Genomic DNA, 8707 nt, shown 5'->3' on the forward strand with positions numbered 1-8707 from the left:
CAAACAATGTTAAAGTCCAACCTCCATCGCCAACGACGCCCTACAAAGTCTTTTTTTTTTTTTCTAATGTTTAACCTTAGGACACGTGGGAGCCCCTAAGAGGTAAGATACGTGGCAGATAAGCAAGGCTAGTTAATATGACCTTGGTTAAGTCTATGGCCTTGAGTTAAGTTTCTAGTTAGATTAAGTTTACCATGGTTAGGTTTGTTTTACCTTGGGTTAACTCATTTGGGCCAAAAGATTACCACATGGCATAGGGCCACCTCAACATAGTAACCCCTTGCCAAGCACAATTTGTAACCTGCATGAGAATAGCATGTGCCACATCATCAAAGACCACCTCTTCTTCATAAAAACTTCGACAAGCCATAACCTATTGAAACATGTTTGATTTCACTGAATAAATAATCCACCGAAATTGAATTCAATATTGCATATTATAGCCAGTATAATTGCGACACAATTTTGGGTTGGATTGTAGAGTGGTGGTCAAACGACAAAACTTCTGTAAGCAAAGCAAGATAGAGAGCCACCTTCAGCAGGGTTGGGTCCCATATATCACCTGTTAAGTTAGAATCATTGTTAGCAATTAGACACTGCCATTGAAGGAAAACGAAGCTCATGGGATAAGACCTTTGCAACATATGGAAAAGCGATGCATGAATGCAAAAAGCATGCCAAAAGCACAAGTGTATGAGATGACCATAGCACAAAGCATGGCATCCGAACATAAAGCATTAAGGCACAAAGCATCATGCATCAAGCTACATCAGGCAAAGAATCGAACACCATCAACATCAAGCATTAAGAAGCAAAAACCTTGCCACCTTTAGCCCACATGTTTGTAAATCAAACCTAACCACCTGAGAGTAGCCATGTAAGCATCTAGGGGAGGATTTGATCTTGTAACTCACATCTAACCACCTTGCAGTAGCCAATGGATCATGGCACCAAGGGGAGGTGTTGAGATATGGTGAGGCTAAGGTATGGTATAGGAATGTATTAAAGTAGCCACCCTAGGATGTGGACTACATGATGTGGAGATATGGATCAAGGATATCCACAAGGAGAAATGTGGATAAGAGGATCCCATAAGTTGACTATTCTAAGGGCACTCTCTATATAAGAGGCCTATCATGTATTGTTGAATAGAGAAATGCACATACACTCAAGATTCTATATATAAGTCCAAGCTAATCTATCTTGGAACCTAATTGACTTGAGGTACATGTCATGAGTACTCTCCTCATCATTATGTATCCACATAGGTTCCATCCACCTTATAACGCTCCATAGATCCTAAGCCACTCTAGTTTTAATAGTTTGCTTTCCCTAGTAGACCGTCTTAGTTGTTGTGGTTCTTCTCAGGGTGCTTCTAGCAATTCTTGCTCTTCTTCATCAACCTTTTTTGTAGATGACTGTGAAATCGGTGTGTCTATCTCCTATGTATTAAAGGTTTTCCATTTTGATTCCTCATCAAAGATTACATCTCTGGAGATAATGACCTTGTGGTTGATGGGATCAAACAACTTATATGTTTTTCTTTCTTCACTGTAGCAACCATGATGCATTTAAGTGACTTCACATCCAATTTTTCGCGATGATCATCATGTATGTGGGCATATGCTATGCAACCAAATATGCAGAGATGCCCAATGCATGGCTTGTGTCCAGTGAATGTGTGGCTTGTGTCCAGTGAATGCTTCATAAGGTGTCATACCCTGAATCGGTTCGATAGGAAGCTAATTAAGCAAGTAGTTTGAAGTGGCTATTGCTTCTTCCCAATACTGATTTGGAAGATGCTTCTCACTAAGCATTGCTCTAGCACTATCTACTAAAGTACCATTCTTCCTTTCAGCTCTCGCATTCTGCTGAGGAGTATCTGCACAAGTGAATTGTCTCTAAATGCCGTGACTTCTACACAAGTTCATGAATGCTAAAGACATGTATTCACCTCCTCTATTTGATCTCATGACTTTGGTCTTTCTACCTGTATGGTTTACTACCATGGCTTTGAATTCTTGAAATCTGAAAAATACTTCATATTTCTCTTTCAAAAAGTAGACCCAACAATATTTGCTGTAGGCATCGATGAAAGTCAAGTAGTAAAGTGAACCATTGATGGTGTGGGCATAACCCCATACATCTGTATGTATCAAATCAAGAATACCTTGTGCTCGAGAGGTGCTTCTATTGAAGTTGGTTCGCTTTTGTTTGCCGAAGTAGCATGCTTTGCAAACTTTTCCGAGAAACTATAGCTTTGGAATCCCAATTGCCATATTTTGATTCTTGAGATTTATCAAGCTCTTGAAATTGACATGTCCATATCTCTTGTGCCATTTTGTTGATAGTGGCATCTATTGTAGTTGAGCTAACATGGCATGCAGATCTGGTACTATAGCTAGCATTCTGAATAAGTGTCCTTCCTTGACTCCTTTTCCTACTACCTAAAATCCTTTGGATTTGTCTTTGATAGTGTATTTATCTCCATCAAAGATGACTCAGTAGTTGTGTTCCATCGTTTGAGCTATTGGGCAAGAGGTTCTTATTGAGCATCATTTGAGCTACTGGCAAGAGGTTCTTGTTGAGCTTCAGAACATAGAGTACATATTTCACCATTTCTTTCGTACCAGTGAAATTATTCATAGGGACAATGCATGTCTCTTGAACTGGATTCAGTGTATTGTCTGCCGTGTAGATGACATTCTTCTGACCTTCTAATGGTATCATCTCTGCGAACCATTCCTGATGCTTTGTCATATTAGATGGCACCTCTATCGATGTATCAAGGATCTTGATTTGCTTGGTTGACTTGATAGAGCTGAAATCTTCTTTTGAATTGCAATCAATGTCTAGATACACTGTATCAGTCTTTTGCATTTCCTTGTTTGCAAGGACCATATTCCCATGTTCATTTGCATAATGACTATGACTAGAATGTCCACCACGATGATATGCTCTTTCGCGAAAATTTCCTCAATTGCTACTGGATTGACTGCCTTGGTCATACTGCTTCTTGCGGCAATCTCTTACATAGTATCCAAACTTATGACAGTAGTTACACTGGATGTTTGACACGGTGGATGCATTCCCTCGTCCTTGGAATCTTCGTCGTTTGGAATGATTTCCTCTTTGATGATTTTGATGTTGCTGAGGATGATGCTAATGTTGATTCTCACTTTGATGATAATTTTATTGCTGATGATGACCACTTTGATGGAATGACGTACCTCTGCCTCTGCCTCTGCCTTAGCTTCTATCTGAAGCTGTGAACGCTTGATCATTGGAATGACCTTTGCATGCATGTATGGCATGAGTCTTGAGTTCTTCACCAAGTAAAACCGACTGAAGTTCTTCCAGTGTCAGAATTTGCTGTTGGATGACAATATTGGACTAGATTCTCGTATCCCTCTCCTAGTCCATTCAGGATGACTTGAACCATTTCTACTGGATTCATTGTCTCTCCTACTACTGCGAGTTGATTGTTGTAGTCTTTGATCCTGAGTACGTAAGCATGATCGGTTTCACTATTGTTGTAGAAACTCTGGTTGATCTGGTTTCTCAGTGTGAGAATCTTGGATGTGTTCTTGGACTCGTAGAGAGCTGCGAACATATCCCATGCTTCTTTTGATGTCTTGACGATATTGAGCTGTCCTAACATGACATATTCCACATTCTGCTTGATCAAATGATATGCATACTTATCTTTCTTATCCCGTTCTCCCTGTGCTCAGGCAGTGGTGGTAGGATTTGCTACTACATGTGTAGAAATTGTTTGTGTAGCTGGATATCCTGTTGTAGATCCCACTGCTAGTGATGTAACAACAAGTGGAGTAGAGCTATTGCTGGCTGGATTGTCTAATGGTCTAGGTGTAGATCCATCGACATACTTCCATTTGTCTTGAAGTACAAGAATGGTCTCCATTTGGTATTTCAATGTGCCGTAATTGGAGTTGTCTAACTTAGCAGATGCCTCCACATTAAGGTTGCTAGTCGTAGAGACATGGTGCAAGAAATGTACTCTAAGTGTTTGTGAAATCACTGTATGAATCAACTGCAAACACTGACTATGGTAAGTGAAATCTGAACTATCGGTGAAAGTAGAACTACAATATATAATCCAATTTGAATTACAAGGCTTGTGGCAAATGATGCCAAAAATAGCCAAGAGGCTTTACAAGGCTACAATAAAGTGCACAATGCCGTGAAATAACCAAATAGGCTTTACAATGATGGCATGTGTGTGTCAAATCAAATCATGTGCTATCTACCCACTAATCAATCAGTCAATGCCTCTAAACATTCTGAAGTCTGCTCATCACATTGAGCTAATGAATGACAGGTTTCAGGTAATGTGATGATGTGAAACCGTATATGAGCATAGGGACAGACTCCGAGTAGAAACTAGTCTGGAATTTTAGGCATGGCTTAGATTGGCAACTTGGAGAAATTCAAATCGTCTCCTCTATGGCAATCTAGTCTACTCTGATCTAGATCTAGACCAATCATCGATCAAGGAAAAGAACAACAAATAATTTCTTTTCTTTGGTTCTTTTTATGTGCTGGGTCAGATACACCGATGTAGAGGCTGATGTGTGTGTAGGAAGTGGATTTGTCGATGAGACTCAAAAGTGAGTGATACTTGCAACGAAATGTGCATGTGATGTGATGAGCACTTAGAGTACAAAAAATTGAGCGATTTTTCTTTTTGGAGCGCGCTTAAATTCTTTGTGGATCAAGAGATACAACTTTGATCTAGGTGGAGGGGCAAAAGGAGGGCAATTGTGCTCAATGACTTGATCAGTGTGCACAGTGTGCTTGTAGAGGGGTCAGAGTGCTTGACAGGTGACTGCCACGTCACAATGATGAGGTGGTGGGTGACTTATCTAACTCCATGTGGCAAGTTGACCTAACCAAGGTTTGACTAATCAACGTTGACGTGGTAGATGATGTGGATGCTGATGTGGCATGCTAATAGTTAGCAGATGAGTCATTGATGACATGGCAGGATAAGGGTGATGTGATAGTACAGTCAACTGTGCTGATGTGGCAATCATGCCACATGTCAACTTTTGAACTTGTCTTCCTAGGGTGACGTATCAACTGGCTGAGGCAGCTGAGGTCGTGTCTATTTCTTGACTAGCCCCCTTGTGGTGACCTTGGTGATAAGGTCGTTGATATGGCCACGTGTCAAGCTGTGTGAACTGTCAGAATCTATCTGTGAGATTCCATTGATTGCTGGAGCTTTGGAGTGGTTTGACATGCGAGGCTGAGGCACCGGGTCGATGAAGGCCGACTAGAGTTGCCTTGAGTCGAGCGTAGATGCAGTGATGCTTAACGTAGTAGACTAGTCGATGAAGGTCCCTGAGCACTACTACATGGACTACGCCCAAGTTAGGGTAAGAGCAGCTACCTGCACATGAGGCTCAGGACTTGCAGTCATTAGAGATGTCACTGGCAATCACTGGCAGGAGCCCGTGGAGGTCGTCGATGGAGTTTGATTGCTGCAGAGATCTACACAAGGTAGAGGCAGTTAATGGTGTTAGTGCTGCAACCCGTTGGCTGTGTTTGTGTTTTGTCCATCGACTGGGTGTTGTGAAGGAGCATCGCTCGAGTCCGCTAGCCACAACGTTGTTGTGTGACTTGCTTTTGTGGTAGCTGGTTGATGGCACTGCAGGTAGAGCTTTTTGCAGAGCTTGTTGGAGCCATGGCTGTAGAGCTGGTTGCTACCTCGTGGAAGCTTGAGCCGCTTGTTGGGCTAAGAGCATCGGAGAGCAGTCGTGGGCTAGAGGCTGGCGATGTTCGGAGGCTAGGAGCTCACTATTTGTTGAAGGTGCTACAGAGCTCATGAAGTCACCCGGGTCGTTGATGGTTGAGGCACTGCTGTGAGCTGCCTTAGTGGAGCTTCATTGAAGTCAGCATAGAATCTAGTTGTTGATAAGAGCTGGAAGTCATTTGCTAGTCAAGCTTTGGGGTTGCGGCCTGCTACTCAGTTAGTGAAGCCTCTTCCACCTAGTGTGATGTTGGCTAAATGTTTGTGGCTTGTCGGCGGGATGCGATGCTTGAATCTTGTATTCTCTCGATTCCTTGTAGATGCAGCTCTACTCCTTTGAGGAAACCTTCTCTCAATCAACCAGAAATGTCTCTTTCGAGACTCTAACTCAAAAGCTCTCTCAAAGTCTTATCTTTCTCCTACAAATTGAAAATAAGCTATCTTCACCAAAAGACTCACAAATCTAATGAATAGAAATCTCTCTTAAATCTCTCCATAATGAAGGAGCGTGGATGGAAAACTCTAATGAAATGAATGGAATTTTCGCAAAGCAGAAAGAAAGGATATATTTCATCAATGGAATGAAAGAATGGAAACACTCAAACTCTTGATCATTCTCACCAATCACAATGCCTCAACGGAAGGCAAGGGAGCTCTCATACCATGACAAAATATGAAGAGTGGAGAGGGCACAACTAGAGAGCACACCACAAATGAATAACTCATTTAGGGTTAGGGTTAGGGCATCTAACCCTTTCCTTATAGCACTCTATATGCGTTAGTGCTATGCACGTGTAATCATATGATGTTGAGCGTGGTCTCTCAACAGGTAGACCCTTTCTTCTTTGGGGATTATGGGCCTCACCCTCCTAACCCTCTCCATCTCTAGGCATGTGAACTAGTTCTAATGTTGCATAGTAGATGCCTTTTAAATATTGATATGTCTTCCTTGAGGTATTTTTGCATGCTCTAAACGTCCATTGAGTTAATTTCCTATTTGTAGAACACATTTTTGTCCTTGGGTTTTGCCATAGTTTTTGTAGCATTTTCTTCGTGACTATCTCCCTAATTTCTCATGCATCTTTTGGTAAATCAAAGTAGCTAGTATTCCCTATAATTCGATCCATTTAATCCTCGTACTTTGTGTATCTTCCATCACCCTGTGTATTCTACTGGCATCCATCTTTTGAACTTTGTTGAGGTAAGCCATGAACTGACATAGTACTTTCCCTTCTAGAGGTAATGTACTTTAGTAGGATGGGGTAGGGTGTCCTTGCCTTAATGCCTAACTCCCCTATTAGGAAACGTTTATGAAACATTTCTATTCTTTATGAGGAGATCCTAGAGTGTTCGTGTGCCCAAACTAGGAATTTGTCAAGTATTATTCTCTACACAAGCATAGTGTATAGAAATTTTCTCATTTCTTCCATAGATGTGACTTCCATTAGTTCTCTTTTGTAGGTGACATCCACTTGTTTATTATGAGTCCCAATAACCATTATTTTTGTCTTACTATACATTCCTAAGTGCTTATAGAATTCTAACAATGCATCTAAATGTGCCTGCAAGTTCTCCTTACTCTTGGCAAAGGAAACCACATCACCTACGTAGATAAACATTAGCAAAGTGTATACTACAATTTGCATTCCTTGATATGTATCTTCATCCACTCTTCCAAGTCATCAACCAGAATTATGGCAGGCAGCCTAAAAATACATTGTGATTTGAAGCTCAAAAATATTCCAATGATCTGATTTCAATATCACAAGGCTACTAAAAAAAGAAACAATCAGATGATTTGTGTTGAGAGTTCACGCTCAACATCATGCGATCACGTGTGCATAGCACCATCATGTGATCATATGTGCATAGCACTAACCTTATAGAGTACTATAAAGGAGAGAGTTAGATCTCCTAACCCTAACCCTAAATGGGTTTGTATATATTCTATTTTTTAACTAAATCTAGTGTACAGTTCGTCATTTGTGGTGTGCTCTCTAGCTGCGCACTCTCTCCTCATCTCCACTCTTCTCCTCTCCCCTCTTCATATTTTGTCATGGTATCAGAGCTCCCCTTGCCTTCCACTAAGGCATTGCAATTTCTGAGAGTGAGATAGTGATTGAGAGATTGAGATCGAGTTTTCTCTTCCATGAGAGAAATTTCCGTCCATTTGAAAAGTTTTCGTTCATTGCTTGAGTGCTAATGATAGTTTCTCATGAGGGAGAGAGACACTTATGTTCATGAGATTTCCATGAATCTCATCCATTTCCATTCATTGTGATTTGAGACATTTCTATTGAGAGACCAATTGAGAGAGATTCACTATGTGAGATTGTGTGAAAGAGAGAGAGAGATTCATGTTCATGCCTCTCATTGAGAGATTTGTTTGCTAAACAGAGAGAACTCTCTGTGAGAGAGAATAGAGAGATTCATTTCCTCTAAACAAGCCTTAGACCCAATAGAACTCTGCACCTAAGGAGAGACCTAAGGAGATCTGGGCTCCTCCAAGCTCACCTCCTTCATGCTTCCTTCGAATGCCGACTGATTTGGATTGCAACGAACTCCTCGGCTCTTGAGCGATGACTGATCACTAGCAACAACCCTCTACTGATGATATCTCAAACTATGCTACCCAACTACTACAACTCTAAAGGCTTCCGTTGCTAGCGCAGCAGCATCCATACTTCAACGGCCTTCTAAAGCGCTGCTCCCGCTGCGCCCGAGTCTCTACAACACTTCTCTTGTAAGGCATCGACCGGTTGCATAGTCTCAACAAACGGCCTCAATTCCTCTGCATCGACTACTTTCTGCCGCTCCAAGCTTAGCAAGAACCTTTTGTTAGTAGGTCAAATGACGAAACACAATTATCGAGTCATCTTCGATGGTGATGAATGCACTATCAGAGATAAATCCATTAGATGTCGTAGCAAAAGG

Source organism: Dipteris shenzhenensis, chromosome 6 (genome assembly GCF_047967505.1).
Source record: "Dipteris shenzhenensis isolate YYH24624 ecotype China chromosome 6, Dip_SZ_1.0, whole genome shotgun sequence".
Classification (NCBI taxonomy): Eukaryota; Viridiplantae; Streptophyta; class Polypodiopsida; order Gleicheniales; family Dipteridaceae; genus Dipteris; species Dipteris shenzhenensis.